The following is a 16,954-nucleotide window of genomic DNA, read 5'->3' as shown; positions in this document are numbered from 1 at the left end:
TGGATATCTCATTTGCCCCCCAGCTTCACTCTGAAGTGATTTGTGCCCAGGGAGGCTGACCTGTATGAACTGCATCAAGGGCTATTTGTCCTTTGACTTCTGGTTAGGTCAGGGGTTGGAGACTACCAGAAGGAGAATTCGTACTGTTTACATAGAGATACCAGCGGGAGATTGGTAATACATAGAGGTAAGAGTGAGGACAGGGTATTAATTCTTCTAACACCTTCTTGGCTAGGTCCCCAAGCCCTGGTTATATCCCACTGTTAAAGGTGACAGCACTTCCCTCCAGCTCCTTCCCCAACCCCTCCAGGTTTATCATTACTTACCCTGAAGCATTACTCCACCTCTTATGAATTTCCCTTAACCTTGTCCACACCTTTGTAAATAGTCTCTTCATTGAAGTCTCCTCCATTATCCCCTTGATTGTGCCATCTGTTTCCTGCATGAACACTGAGTGACCTGGCAATCTATCAGAATTCTAGATTTGTAGAGGTTTAAGGTAACTTTCATGAGACTTATCTACTATGCGGCTTCTTCACAAATGGCATGTGCCTCTACCAACGTTTGTCTTGAGATGACTCGGCACGTCCAGGTTTTCTCTGCAAACCGTTGGAAGCTCTTCATCCACCAGCAAGTTCCAGCTTCATTGGACCCTCACTTGGTGTGCACTTAGTTGAAAATACTAAGGCAAATATGGGCCCTGTAATCGTCTGTCAGTAGTCAGATGGAAGGTGCTCATCCAGCTAATTCACAGGTTGTGCTTTCATCAAAATGAAAGAAAAAAATATGCCTAGACTTGCAGACCCTTGAGAAAAAGACAGTTGACCCCAGAAGAACATGGATGCTGCTGTAGCCCTTTCAGGCTGCTATAACAAAATATTGCAGAGTGGGTGGCTTATAAACAGTATTAATTTATTTCTCACAGTTCTGGAAGCTGGGAGTCTGATTTCAGGGTGCCAGTATGGTCCAGGTTTCAGGCTTCTCATTGTAACCTTGTATCGCTGAAGGGGTAGGAAGCTCTCTGGAGCCTCTTTTGTAAGGCACTAATTCCATTCACGAGGGTTCCACCTTCAAGACTTAAACCATCTCCCCAAGGCAGCACCTACTAATTCCATCACCTTTGGGAGTTAGAATGTCAACATATGAATTTTGGAGGGACACAAACATTCAGACCATTGCAGATGCCCAGTTTAAGAAACACTGGCACAGTGAATAAGTACGTGAGCTTTGAAAACTTGATAATGGTCAAATCCTAACTTGGTCACTTTTAACAATGTGATATTACATAACAATGTTTTCTAATCTCAGTTTTCCTATCTGTGAAAGTGATATAATAACAGTGTCCACTTTATTATTTGGTGGATTAAATAAGATTTTGTTTTTAAAAATCTCAATGTAGCCTGGCATTTTGAAAACACTCAACAAATATTTAAGAAAAATATTTTGATGGTGAGATGAGGTCAACTGCCTATTCACATGTTAAAAACAGACACTGGTCTTCAGTTTCTCATTAATAAAAAGGAAAGAGTTTGAAAAACGGTGAGAATGGGCTTATGGCCTGGTTACCAAATTTTAAAAAGAAAGGCCCACTTAGAAGAGACACAACACTATATATATATATATATATATATATATATATATATATATATATATATATATATATATATAGCCCCTTTCAGTTGAATTGTTAAAATTTCCCCCCTGAAATAGCTCTTAAAGCTTTATAACAGGTAAAAGATATTTTTGTTTAATGGTATAATCATCATTAAAGGCAAAACAGTGTATTTTTTAATTTTTATTTAAAACAGTGTATTTTAAAGAAAATCAGGAAAGTTATTTTTAAGCATTCTATTACTAGATGCTGAATTAAAGAACTTGGATAGCAATGCAACAATATTTATATCAAGATTAATTAAATCACACAAACATCATTTCAAAAGTGGTAATGAAAAACCAACATTATACCACTAATAAAAATGAATAAAACTTGGGCCTATCACACATTGCCAGTGTGAAAGGACTTGGTCTTATTTTCCTAAATTCAGTTTTTTAATTGATTTACTCTAATGATTTTCTGGAACATTTTCCTGCTTTTTTCTTTAATCCAATTTAGATTGTTTTTAGTCTTTACAGCGATAGTGCCCTGAATTTGTTTGAGCTATGTTTGTCACAGCTGTTACCAATTTGATCCCATACGCTTTCTATCTTTCAAGGATTCTTCACAATTTGTGTTCCTGTCCCATTATGCTTTATCCATGTCTATATCATCTGTAGCTATATCTGAATAAATGTGTATATTTACATATATGTTTCTTTTCTCTCGCTTTAGGAGATTTGATGTAGAAAAGAATATTGGAACAGGTGGTCCGTCTATTTTGATTTGTTTCGACAGTATTTTTACATTTGGAGACAGTGAGATGTATGGAATGTGCTAGATTTTCTCTTGGCCATTTGGCAACGTTTCTCCCCGCTCTTCTCTTCCCTGTGTTGCAGAGGCTGAAAGCCTGGTACTGTATTCTCCAGAATTCCTAACACCAAGGTAGCATGTTACATCCTGCCAACATGGGTGCTTATAAGAATAGAAGAAGCGACTCTTGCTGCTGATGCTGAGGCTCAAGCCCATAGGCTGCAGACATGACAGATCTGAGGTTTGATGAGTGCCTTCCTTGTGTCAGCCTGTGAATTAGCAGTGGCAGTTTCCTGTGATTCTTAGTCTTCCTGAATTTTTGAACACTAGCAATGACTTCCCTGACCCTTGCTTCACTGGTCATCACAATGGTTTGGTAACTCTCTAATCTCTATATGACATCTCTTTCTATTTGAAATGCCTTAAGCAATTTCTGCTTTCTTGACCAAACCCTGATACATAGGGTTTCAGTAACTTGCCCAAAGTTTCACAGTTAATTAGGATTTGAATCCAGGTCTGTCCAGCTTTTGACAATGTGGATATTGGTGAGTTCTAGATCTTTTTTCAGACTCTTCTGGGAAGCTCTATGTCTCTCAGTTGTGAAAAGTATGTTTGGAGTTCTATAGGGGGGGAGATTATATATAAAAAATCTTAATAACACTTTGAGCTTTCTTAGGCCCATTTGAGAACTCTGGGGTAAATTAAAATGTATAGCTACAAGGGAATAAGAAAGAATTATTTGAAGATTTGAGTCATCCTCTTTGTTATTTTTTAAGCCATGGGTTAAAGAGAGAGGATACTAAAGACTAGTAAGAAGGGAAAACAAGAAATTTATTGTGGTGTGAGGTGATAGGACTCACGGATCTAGCTATAACCAACCACCCCTGTATTTATAGGTGTATGTGAGCATTTTTGAAATATTCAATTCTAGTCGTTGTCAATATTTGTTATATAATGTGACTGTTAGAGAGGTGGAATTGATTTAGTTTCAAGTTCAAGTCTTTAGTTTGACACAAGAAAAATAAATTAAAAATCACACTTTTTTTTTTTACTACAAGTAAAGATTTGCCATCATTTTACAAAAGCTAACAATTAAATTTAGAAACATGCTTATTTATGCATTATATTGTCAACATTTCAGAAGCAGTCTATTTTATTTTCTTGTAAATAACTAGTCTGTAACAACATTTTACTTTTCATCAGTATGCTTTAAGAATTCTCTGAAAGGACAGAAGTGAAAGTTGGGTTAACAATAAAGTAATTGATTTAATTGCAAAATAAATGCCTAAGATATTGTTTGAAAATTCATGACTGGGCAAAATATGAAGTGTGAAGGAAGAAATCTTGAGAAGTACTTGTGTCGCTATGGGGACAGGATTTATAGACCTTAAAAAGATAATTAATTTGCTTGGATGTTTGTTTTGCACAGTTTACTCTCAGTCTGAAAATGGTCAAATGTTGCAGGTTTGACAAAAAATGGATTGAAAATGGTTATTCTAGATATTTAGTATTTTCAAGAGTTTCATGACAGATCAGATAAATCACACAGGTGATTTGATCTATACCCCAAATAATCCAACTAATATAAATTGAGTGTGTTTCGTATTTTTAAATTTGTTCAAACAGTTTTCCGACTTCAATTTCCTATAGTGCTGGACCAGGTTTTCAGCTTAGTCCCCTCCCCTTCACCGCTGTTCATGTATATACCACACACAATTATAAAGAAAAATTGCTGGAGAAAATATTTTTTGAAAGTGTAATCAAAATCATGAAAAAGCTGATGAAATAACAAATAATTACTTGATTAAAATTGAATGAACAGTGAAAATTCAGAAAGATAGACTGATCCAAAGCTGCTCTTGCCTGGAGGAAATTTACCAACTTGAATTTTGATGTAAAGCAGTACCAAAGGGTAAAAGAAACAATAAAAAATGACCTAATTGATTTTAAATATCCAGTGAGAAATTCTATAAATTAAAATTACATTAACCAAAATTAAAACTCAAAGAGTAGGTGTAGCAGTATATTAGACAAAATCTGAGAAAGAATTAGTAAACTGAGAAAATAGGTGAGAAGAAAATACTGGACGTGTAACAGAGACAAAAACATGGAGAATATGGAAAAGAGGTTAAGAGGCATGGAAGACAGTGGAAAGTTTTCAAAGACATTTAGTTTTAAATAAATAAACTAAATAAAGTTTTTAAACAAACAAATGTTTTGCTTTTCAAAACAAAAATAGTCTTATAAATGATATTTTGTTTACAAAAATTTCTCTACAACGGGTCATAACAGTGTTTAAAATCTCAGTTTCTTGCTTAGGTAACTTGCAACCTAGTGCACTGGCTTTATAGGTTGCTGAGAAGCTGATATTTTGAAAGTGTTTACAGACCTTTGTTATAAAAACGAATGTCCTAAGAAGGGGGGCTGCGGGTGCAAGTGTGGTTCAACAACATAAGAAACAAGAATGTAGTGGTGTTTAAATTTATAGTTGTTAAAAATGTCATCTCAAGTCAAGTCACTGGTCTGTTTGCATTTGATTCATTTTTTTTAACTTCAATCATTCTTTGACAAAGACTAGTCCTTTGTTTTATTAATTAATTAATTTTTGCTGTGTTGGGTCTTTGTTTCTGTGTGAGGGCTTTCTCTAGTTGTGGCAAGCAGGGGCCACTCTTCATCACTGTGCGCGGGCCTCTCACTATCGCGGCCTCTCTTGTTGCAGAGCACAGGCTGCAGACGCACAGGCTCAGTAGTTGTGGCTCATGAGCCTAGTTGCTCCCAGCATGTGGGATCCTCCCAGACCAGGGCTTGAACCCGTGTCCCCTGCATTAGCAAGCAGATTCTCAACCACTGTGCCACCAGGGAAGCCCTGATACATTTTTATACTAACTAGCATTGTAAAATTATTTCATGATTAGAAAATACCTGTGGATATTTGTATAAAAGAGTGAAATAAATGTTTTTATGAAAGTGTTCAAAAAAAAAGTTCCAAAATATGATAAAAGAGAGACTAAGACATGGGATTGCATTTTTGCATTCAAATTTATGGTACATTTATTTATAATTTTCCTGCTATTGTGAAGAGGCATGAACTGTATAATCTGTGGATATATATGTGTTTTAAGAACACTGCAATATGATTTCTTTTTAACACTTACAGGGTTAACACATCACGACTACATTACAGTACTACAAATTTAAACAAATGTTAAAACTACTTTTAAAATACTGACTACAGGAAAAAATGAACATCATTTAATAAATTGTAACTACTGAATTTAATGTTTTATACACTGAATTACAATCATTGTCTTACCCAGATGTGCAAACTCAAAAGAAGCAGTATTTCACAGGAACCTTTTCTGAAGTAAAACATTCTTCATATTAAAAAGAGAAAACAAATAAATGCACTGCACTTGGTATACACATGGCCTTTCAAGTTTATTGATCCATTGAATTCACAAGCATCACATTTTTTCCCATTTTATAAGAGCAGTATTTTTTTAAACAAAAAGAGCTAAAGTTACCAAAATAATTAACTTTGGATGTCTAGGGCAATTAAACCATTGTCATTACTTTAAAAGAGAACTGGAAAAGTCATGAAGAATTATGTAAGCAGGAGGTATAGCAGAATCATAAAGTAGCTGGTATTTTAAAAAATATTCATGTGAAATCTCTTATCTGGGATACGGAATGTCTGGAATGTGTCGACCTCTATGATAAAGGCCATAGATTCCAAATCACAGAGATAAAGGACCTGAGATGACATTCAGTTCAATCTTTAGAAAATAACTGTCTCTGAAATGCCTGGACGATTTTCATTCATACTTTTTTAAAAAAGCTTTCCAGTAATGGGTAACTTAGTGTGACCAAATAATTCCATCACTTGTCCTCTGCTGCAACCCCTTTATCTTCTATACCTGTTTTTGTCTTTTTTTGCTGCTGTTGCTTTTTAATCTTTCTTGAGTTATAATTGACATATAATAAACTTCATAGATTAAAGTGCACAATTGATGAATTTTGACACATGGACACACCCGTAAAATCATCACTGCAATCAGGAGATCAATATTTCTATGACCCCAGAAGGTTTCCTCATGGTCATTTGTAATCCATTCCTCCATTTACTTTTTTGTCCTTGAAAATATCTATTTGTAATAATACTCAGAGGCTTAGTACAAAGATTCCTTCTTCCAGAGAGGATTTGTTTTCACTTCTGGCAGGTCTCTGGGGACATTTCTACTCTGGGATCACTTTTTGAGGGATTTTTCTTTATGACAAAGTTTTATGATTTATAGATGTGAATCTGCTGATACGGAATGTCTGGAATGTGCCAACCTCTATAATGGGAAAGGCCATAGATTCCAAATCACAGAGATAAGGAAACTGAGATGACATTCATTTCAATCTTCAGGAAATAACTGTCTCTAACAAGAGGCTTATGTTTTTTTTTCTTTTCTAGTGTTTTTGCTTATTTTTGGTTTTGATTAGGGTTTTTCCCCTTCTCTGCAGCACAACTTTCTTTGCAATTCCCTCTGGGAATGGGTGGGAGGAAATAGGGCACATATTTTCTTAAATTTATTTTACTGAAGTATATTTGATTTACAATGTTGTGTTAATTTCTGCTGTACAGCAAAGTGATTCGGTTATACATATATATACGTTCTTTTTCATATTCTTTTCCATTATAGTTTGTCACAGGAAATTGAATATAGTTCCCTGTGCTATACCGTAGGACCTTGTTGTTTATCCATTCCATAAATAATAGTTTGCACCTGCTAAACCCAAACTCCCAATCCATCCCTCCCCTGCCCCCTCCCCCTTGAAAACCATAAGTCTGTTCTCTATGTCTGTGTGTCTGTTTCATATATAAGTTCAGTTGTGTCATAATTTAGATTCTACATATAAGTGATAACAGATGGTATTTGTCTTTTGCTTTTTGACTTCACTTAGTATGGTAATTGCTAGGTCCATCCATGTTGCTGCAAAAGGCATTATTTCATTCTTTTTATGGCTAAGTAGTGTTCCATTGTATGTATAATATACCACATCTTCTTTATCCATTCATCTGTTGATGGACATTTAGGTTGTTTCCATGTCTTGGCTAGTGTGAATAGTGCTGCTGTGAACATAAGGGTGCATGCATCTTTTTGAATTATAGTTTTGTCCAGATATATGTCCAGGAGTAGAATTGCTGGATCAGATGGCAACTCTTATTTTTAGATTTTTGGGACCCCTCCATACTGTTTTCCATAGTGGCTGCCCTAATTTACATTCCCATCAACAATACAGGAGGTTTTCTTTTTCTCCACACCCTCTCTAGCATTTGTTATTTGGAGAGTTTTTAACGATGGCCATTCTGACTGGTGTGAGGTGATACCTCATAGTAGTTTTGATTGACATTTCTCTAATAATTCGTGATGTTGAGTGTCTTTTCATGAATAGGGCACATATATATTGTGGTTCATCTTTACCTGAGATGTTACTTCTCTGAGGTTCCATCTTAATATTAAGTGGGTCTCCTACTATGGGAAAGCTCTAGGTTTGACTTTTCTTTTTTTACTGTATAACATTGTTGAATCTGGAGTTTAATTTAGCCAAATTTGGTCAATGCTGTAGGAACAAAAGCAGCTTGAGTGCTCCACTTACAATTAGGATTTCATGCTTTTCCTTAGTATTTGAACTGCTAATCTATCTTCTCAACTGTTCTGAACTCTTGAGTTTTCTTTGTTTTTTTTGTTTTGTTTTGTTTTGTTTGCAGTACACGGGCCTCTCACTGTTGTGGCCTCTCCTGTTGTGGAGCACACGCTCCGGACAAGCAGGCCCAGTGGCCATGGCTCACGGGCCCAGCCGCTCCACGGCATGTGGGATCTTCCCAGACTGGGGCACGAACCCGTGTCCCCTGCATCGGCAGGCGGACTCTCAACCACTGCCACCAGGGAAGCCCTGTACTCTGGAGTTTTAAAAAAGTACATTTTACCCAGTATTTTTAGGTTTTCTTCAGCAAAGGGATCAGTTTGATAATCTAACCTACCATTTTCTCTGAAATGGGACTTCTTACTTTGAATTTTTCTTATAGTTCTATCAAAGAAATTTCCCCTTTCCACCTGAATGGTTTTATTTAGACTCACTTATTCTATTCAGTTTAATCTTGGAATTCTAATCAATTAAGAAACACAAAGTCTTTTTGATAAATGAGGTTCTGTTCACTTGTTCAAAAAGGTTTTCTTTTTTTCTACTTATATTTGACAGATTTATCTAGAGTCTTGCTACTGAAAACTCAATCAAAAAGTACACTTTTCTTTTTAGTACATATGGGTTAAGACAGGAATGCATCTATTTCTCTTTAGTGAGATTATTATTCAATCAAGATTTTTCTTTAATTTCCAGTAAATGAATCTTTGATCAGTGGATGACACCAGAGCTGGTTATCAGCTTACAGTATAGTTTGTGGTGAGTAAGGAAGAGATCTAATTTTTTCATTCAGAGGGGAAGAAGTTAGAATACATGTTATCTTCTAACCATCAGAGTTTCTCTTACTTAAATAGCAAACCAGTCACACTTGGATCAAGGAATAGAATCTCTTTCCATATGTATTAATTTACTTTCATATAAGTTTTAATTTTGAATGAGGTTTTGGCTTGCTGTTGATGAAGCCATCCCAGAGGACCATTTCTGAATTATAAAAGTGAAAATTTAAGGTCCAGACTTTAGTTTTAGCTCTATCACTAGTTTCCATTCTCTGAGCCTCAATGCTCCCATCCAGAAAAGAAAGGCAGAAATGTTAAGTTTGCCAGTTTAGGATCAGCAGTGTCTGTTAAATATCATCTAAATGCATCCTAGATTTCATGAATTGGAAACCCTAGGGATGAGTCCTGGGGGACATTTTAGGTCCAAGGGCTATGTTACTTGTTTGTAATTGAATCCTTGCAACAAACCAGAAGGTGGGTATCGATATCTTCATTTCACTAATGAGGAAATTGAGTCTCAGAGCACTTAAGTGTGTGAGGTTACACAGCTAGAAAGAAGAAGAGGGAATTCCCTAGGGGTCCAGTGGTTAGGACTCTGTGCTGTCACTTCCAAGGGCCCGGGTTTGATCCCTGGTTGGGGAACTAAAATCCCACAAGTCATGTGTATTATTTGGTGCAGCCAAATAATAATAAATGATAATGATGATGATAATGATAATAATAGAGGAAGAGTAAGGTCTCAGAGCCAAGTTTACTGACTCCAGATTCAGCCCTCTTCTCACCACACCAGAGCTATATACTACATTTTAGGTTGTTAATGTATCAAGAAAGACTACAATAAGGGGAAAAAATACATTGCAAAGTAATTATTTACAATATTATAAAAAATTATGAAACACTGGGTTAGAATAATATACTACCCTAAAACAAAATATCGTCATTCATATATTAATTTTATTTAAGAGTTACCAAACAATAACTTCCACAAATCATAATGCTATTAAATCTGTCTTTTAAAAACACAAATATGTTCTTGACATTACGTTGCTTAAATTTTATACATAGTGGCTACTATGTAGCCATTGAATGCAATTCAAACTTAAAACCTTAACAATCGGAGTCAATTTTGACTTGACCCTGCCTAACTCCCAGCCGCATTTCCACTCATATAAATTGCTGTAGGCACACCAAGTATCTCATATCATTTCCCAAAGCTCCTGTGCTGTCTTATGACTCTGTTCCTTCTACCTGAAATGCCCTCCCCTAAACATTCCTCTCACACTCTCCTCCACTGCCCTTCTTCCTGTCCAATGAATTTCTGTTCTCCATTTAAAACTGCTCAAATGTCACCTTAGCTGTGAGCCCTTCCCTGACCATATAGACACAGTTTTCCAAACCTCAATTCTCTGGTGGTACCATGTTTATACTTCAATTAACCTTTAGCTCACTGCATTGAAATTATTTCTTTATGAGTTTGTGTTCCCCAATGGACAATAAGTTCTTTGAGAGTAGAGTGACTTATTCATCTCTGTGCACCAAGAGCATGGCACTGCATAAATGCTTAAATAAACTAATTTAAAATACCGGACTTCTATACATGAGACTGTTCTTTTACATGATTACAACCTTAAAAGTTTGCATCTCTTCTATCTCTGTTCCTCCTCCCTGCCACTCCTTCATGCCATTCCTAGAGCCATAGAGAGAACACTGAGGACCTTCTACACTCTCAGCATAGGAGTAGAAAGGCTCTAGAGATTTCTTCTGGAGGCACATTGCCAAGTCTGCTATGGTGGAAAGTGAGATAAGTCAGATTCGAGAAAGAGTTTGCGTCTATTTAAGACACGGGGGATACTCTATTATCTGTGTATCTGTGCCTAGATGCCTTCTACAGAGGTACTCTGATTGTGCAGGAATGAGATATTGTAGGGAGACAAAAAGTGTCAGCATGAAATGCTGAAAAGAGTAGGAGAATGCTTTGGTCAGTGAGGGTCCAGCACTGCCAATGGGGCAGAGTCTGGGTTTCCTTACTGAGACTGGCTTCATAAGCAGGAATTTATAACAGCAAAGATTCAAGAGCATCCTTCTATTTCAAGATTAATTCCACAGATCATCTAGTTCTCTGTGCTTTGATACTGTATTTCCAAGAGACTCTTTCAACTTAATTCGTTTTTCTACATTGCTTCCCTCTGGGGTCATCTACTGACCATTGACAGGAGGATTAAATGAGATTATGGGTAAGAAGGCCTCGAGCTCAGTGTTTGACACAGAGCATACTCGAAACAAATGGTAGCTCAATCTGAATCACTGTAAATTAGCAAAGTGCTTTTCTGGTTTACAGATCAGCCTTGGGTTAGCCCGAGCGGTGTGAGCCATTCTCCTATGGTTTTAATGAGTCAACCTACAAGGGCCTGGAATCTCAGGAGGTAGAAAACCTTGGCCGACAGGGAGAAACCCCTGCAGCTCAGCCAAGCATGGCTGGCCCTCACATGGCAAAGGACAAGGAGCAAATTCATCTTTGTATACTGCCCTTTAGCCCATAGCAAGACCTCCACTAGAGACTTCTGGAGTCCTGGGAAAGCCAGTTATTTTCCTGTCCTCTACTTCTGTCTGATCATAATCCCTTTCTCATCCTCAAAGTGAGACTGGAAGCATGTGATCTGAATTAGGAAACTTGGAGGCAGTGGAAGTGAGAGGTCATAGAATAAATCACTAAAATTATAGAGGCTCAAAAGAGCTGGGACAATTGCCAAGTCTAATCCTCAGAACTCTCCCACTGTTGGTGAAGTGTGTAAGATTTGTGCTAGTAGGTGCATAGCTCATGCTTGGGTTATTTCAGGTATTTAAGTCCTTGGAGTGTTTCTCTATTGCTGTATTTCTATTATTCAAAAACTGTGAAAGATTTTGGAGTTTGATTAGACATTCTTACCTCAAATTTACATTAGAAAGTTTAAAAGATAGGGAATACTACATTAGTCATATGTATCCTGAATACCTCCAAGCTATCCAGCCTTTTGAAGGTAATTTGTTTGACATTCACATGAAATAATTCAAGCTTCCAACTTAAATAACCAGGAGCAGTCCAAGACTCTCAATATTTTTGCAGGTTCCTGAGAGGCTAACTCTGGCCTAAAATTATGTATAATTTCCTGCTTTGGATCACTGCGAACTTCCTACCTTCACTTCACCATGGACGTTGCCTGCTCCGATTCTGTCTTATCCCTTGTCTTCTAAGTGGAAATGAAAATTCCTCTCCTTTTTTATCCAAAGCAGTGCCATACTAATTCTATGTTAATATGGTTATAATTGTCCTGAAGATTTGGGGTTAGTGGAGGGCATTTCTGCCCAGATCCACGAACAACTAAAAATCAAATACCAGTCGTCACTCTTCTAAAAGTTTCTTGCCTCCCCACCGTTATTAATCAGTGCTCTCTCGTAGTACCTGTCCATTGTTCTGTTGCAAGAAACTCCTGCTCTACCTTCACCTTTCTTCCTTGAACTCTAGGGCTCCAATTCCTTATTTCTCAGCTAACTAACCACTACCTAGATATGTATATCTAGAGGGAGAGAGACAGAGATGGGTAGAGAGAGAGAAGAGATATCCAGGTTCATGCTATCTCTCTAACAGGATATCAACTGTGGCTTTTCCCTCTATCTAGGAGTTCTAGAAGGGATTCCAAAGGCTGAGAACAGTCGCTGCCAGATCATCTGTCCAGGGCATGCTAAGATTGTGGGTAACTGCAGGCAGGTATAAAAGAGATGAGTAGAGGGGTATTTAACTCTGGCCTCATATCTCCTGAGGGATGCTTTAGATTACCACCTGGAGAGCTTGACCTGTGTCTGCTGATATCTAGGAACCTGATTTATACCTAAATATTATAAAGGAAAGAGCTTAAGGGGAACTATTTGTAGCAGGAGAGCAAAGACACAGGAGTGCATTCAAGAAGGTCTGCTTGTCTAGACGTGGACAAGACGTAAATTGATGTAGGAGCTGAAAATGGGCCATCTTGAAATATCCTGCCCTGAAGGATCTCCTGGTGGGTATGGGGACCCCATGATGGGGGATATCTGTGGGGTAAACCACTGGATGCTAGAGCTGTGGGGAGGGTCATGAGCAACCAGCTAGAGGTGGTATGTCCTGTGACAAGGGAACGGCAGGTGAGAAGTGCACAGTAATTGAGGTTTCTGAAGATTCCACATGAGTTCCAGTGAGAGACCACAAATGAGAGAGGAAAGGGGCTGCTCTCTCAGTAGTCACCAATGTCAAGGGCAACCATACCAGTCAAGTAAATCTTTTCATCCTCATCTCTCTCCTCTGGAGCCCTGAAAAAACCAGAGACTGTCTAGTGGGAAAAAGGAAAATGAGAACGAGGGCAAAGTGCAGAAGTTGGTCCAGCTTCCCTCCCCCACTGCAACTCTCCAAGCCTCAGTCAGCCCAAGATGCAAGATGGTAGGGAAGTAGATTGGACTCACGCAGGAAAATAGGCTTTGATATTAGGCCAGACTAAACGGGGCTTTTATATTGACTATTTACTTATATGTGAGAGTGACAAGAAAAGCTATTTTATGTTTTTGAGATTTCATCCAGAGGCAAGAAAATGATTGACAAAACTTGTCAGAAGGCAGTGGCATAGAACAACAGAAAAAGCTAAGTTAAAATTTCACCCCTACTGAATACAAATCATTCACTATAGCAATTTCTCAGTCTTTGTCTCTCTGCATCTTTGTCTCTCTGCATTTTCTCTCTCTGCATGTCACTCTCCTCTTTCTTCCGTCTTTCTCACACATGCTTCCATTTCTGTTATATTTTGTGTGCAAGTAAGTTTATCTTTCTTTGTCTCAACTTCTCCTTTCTAGACAAGCATAGGGCCTTCCCTTTCATAACCAAAAGTCCATGTACTTGTTTGTTTACTTACTTTGGTTTTTAAATAAAAGGACGTGTTGCCCTCCCCATATGAATTCTAATTGAATTCTGCTGACCCCCTCAAGTGTGAGCTGCCGCAGTTGTGTTCCTTGACCAGCTATACGTCTGTTTGTTCCTCCTTGGTATACATTACATCTATTAAATGCTGCATATCTGAATGTGGGGACTGGATCTCCCAGGATTATTTCTTGATGATCTTTGATCTAAACCTATATAAAACTTTGACATATATTCTGATTTTGGTGCAGACTTCAGAGTGTCTATAACCTGGAATTCCGTAAGTGATGATGACTTAAGTTCTTACCATGGACAAATACTCAGCACATCTTCACAAAGTTATGTACCATACCTTACTCCCCCATGCCCTTAAAACACACACCAAACCTCAGGAGTTGGCAGAAACCCTCTAAGATAAAGCCCAGCAGAAACACAGCATTGCTACTCTTTGCCTGTGTCCTTGGGACTTGTGCTATAGTGTCATAGTGCTACAATGCTACTTTCAAACTTATGGGCCATCAATCCTTGCAGATTATTTATCAGGCTCCCATCTGCCTCCAAGCCAGAGAACTCTTCTGAGCCTGCTGGGAACAGGGTCACAATCTTTTTATTTATCCCATTATTTCCTGCAATCGTCAGCTTCCTTCCTGGCCTATTTCTTCCAATTAGTCCTCAGTGGGTCTCAGCTAACACAGACTCTAACCTCATTCTTCTTTTTAGCATATTCTTGTATTTTAACCTTTTACATATTCATATCAGTGTGGAATTAGCTGTAGAGTACATGTGGCTATTTTAACAGAAGGGGTCTCTCTTGTTTGGGCAAAAGAGGCTCTTGGAGAACAGAGTAAATATTTGGTTTAAAACAATGGTTGCAAATAGGCAGACAGGAACCAGAGACAAGTTTTGTTTCACCCACTCAGTAATTACATATGGTCTTAAAAATTTTGAAACCTTTAGAATTCTATTCATTTTCCAGCTCACCTCCTTTTTACCATTTTTAGTCTGTTTCATTCATTTATGTTATCTGCCTGCCTTCTGTGGATTTTGGGTTTATAGCTTCTGGAATAAAGCCTTTATTGACAAATTTGTCAGTTCTAGACTGAATAATGGTGCCCCAAAAGATATCTACATTCTAACCCTCAGAACTTGTGAGCATGTCACCTCACCCGGGAAAAGAGACTTTGCAGATGTGATTAAATTAAGGATCTTGTGATAGGGAGATTATCCTGCATTAGCTGGTGTCCCCAATGTAATCACAAGGGTCGTAATGGAGACAAGAGGGTCCAAGTTATAAAAAGGAGATATGATACCAGAAGCAGAGATTGGAGTAACAATGCACTTTGAAGACAGGGGAAGGAGCTACAGTGAAGGAATGCAGGTGATCTCTAGAAGGAAAAACAAGAAAACATTCTCCCCTAGAGTCTCCAGAAGGAATGCAGCCTCACTCATATTTTGATTTGGGGCTCATGAAACTCATTTCAGACCTCTGACCTCCAGAAATACAATACATTTGTGTTGTTTTGTACCACTAGGTTTGTGGTAGCTTGTTAGAACAACAGTAGGAAATGTATACACGATCTAAGTTTAAAAACTGCCTAACCTTCATTTATACCAGTGCCTTCTCCACTTGGTCTTAGTGTCCATACTGATGTAGCTTTAGCGGCAAAAGAACTGATTCATTGGTGTGAGACTCAATGGTTAGGAGTTTGCTTCCTTTCTAAAACATGGCATATGAGAAGAATTGTTTCTTTCCATCTATTGGATAAATAATGACTCAAACTAAAGTTCAGTAAAGGAATGCCTCCACGGGCTCTAGGCTCTTACCTTTAGCACTCTTTCACCTAGTTAGTAACCAGAAAGGGACTAAGAGAAGCCTTTTCCTTCTTTTATCTAAGACTTTTAATAATCATCCACTAGTTGCTCTCCCTGGTTTGGTCCCTGAGGTGTCACATCAGAACCCGAAGGCACTAGGGATCACCATTCAAGAAGCACCCAGCTGCATGGTGTCTAAGATCTCTTCTAACACTAACAGTATCTGATTCTCCATGTGACATCTTAGAAAAAAATGTGGAAGTTGAACAAATAAATTATGGACCCTCTGGCCCGCTCAATCATACATATGAATAGATGATAACTTCTATTTTTCTTACTTTCATCTCTCTTCTCCCTACGTGTTATTTCTTGCTCACCCTTCCGTCAATGTCATCACCTCAAGGACACTCTCTTGTTCCTCGTGCTTGAAAACAAACCTTCATTTTAGCAACTGGGATATGGGCTCAGGAGAAGGAGCCTCTAGTGCTCATTTTAAAAAGCCGCTTCTTATGTTAGCAATTATTATAACAATCAGACGTGGTAAAGGAGATGAGGAGGAAAGTTTTATATTTTACCTCCCCAGTGGTGCCAAGGAAGATGTCTTTGACTATTTCTTCATTTCTTTCACTGCCAACTGTGAAATGTAATCTGGTTTGGCATATGGTGGCAAAGCCAGGAGACAAGTACATTTTGGGTATCCGTCAACATTTGCAGATCAACACCATGGACCTGGATTTCAAGAGAGACTGTGATAACAGATGCCCTCCTTGGAGGGTCTCCAAGTCAACCAGGTGTAAAGGCTAAAAAAGAGACATAAATAGGAGTGTAGGATGAAACACCTGTTGGTATGATGCCTGTTGTTATTGGCTGCTAAAGAGTTTAATTTGAAATAGTCAACAGAGGGAGATAAAAATGGGTCATTTCCCACAGCCAGGTATTTAAAGCATATAGGAAGCAGATTGCATGAATTTGGATGGAAATTCATCATTTTGTTTCATTATGAGAAAAATATCTTGAATTATCCAGGGTTCTTACATAGCACAGACTCAGGCAGTCACTATCTTTCCTTGCTTTATATCATGTAGACCTGGTCTAACCAAATAGTGGAATATCGTGGGGCAGGGATCCCAAAAAAGTATGATTGCCTTTAGGTAAGACATATGCAGTGCACATCATTCCCTCTTCTCTTATACAAAGCCATTTTGCATATTATGCATATTTTTGCATACTTGCTTATGATACACAGAATAATGGTCCCCCAAATATGTCTATGTTCAAATCCCCAGAATCTGTGAATATATCACCTTACATGGTAAAAGGGCCTTTGCACATGTGATTAAGTTTAGAATA

The sequence above is a fragment of the Phocoena sinus genome, chromosome 16 (genome assembly GCF_008692025.1).
Source record: "Phocoena sinus isolate mPhoSin1 chromosome 16, mPhoSin1.pri, whole genome shotgun sequence".
Taxonomy (NCBI): Eukaryota; Metazoa; Chordata; class Mammalia; order Artiodactyla; family Phocoenidae; genus Phocoena; species Phocoena sinus.
Note: the sequence above shows the minus strand (reverse complement) of the source record.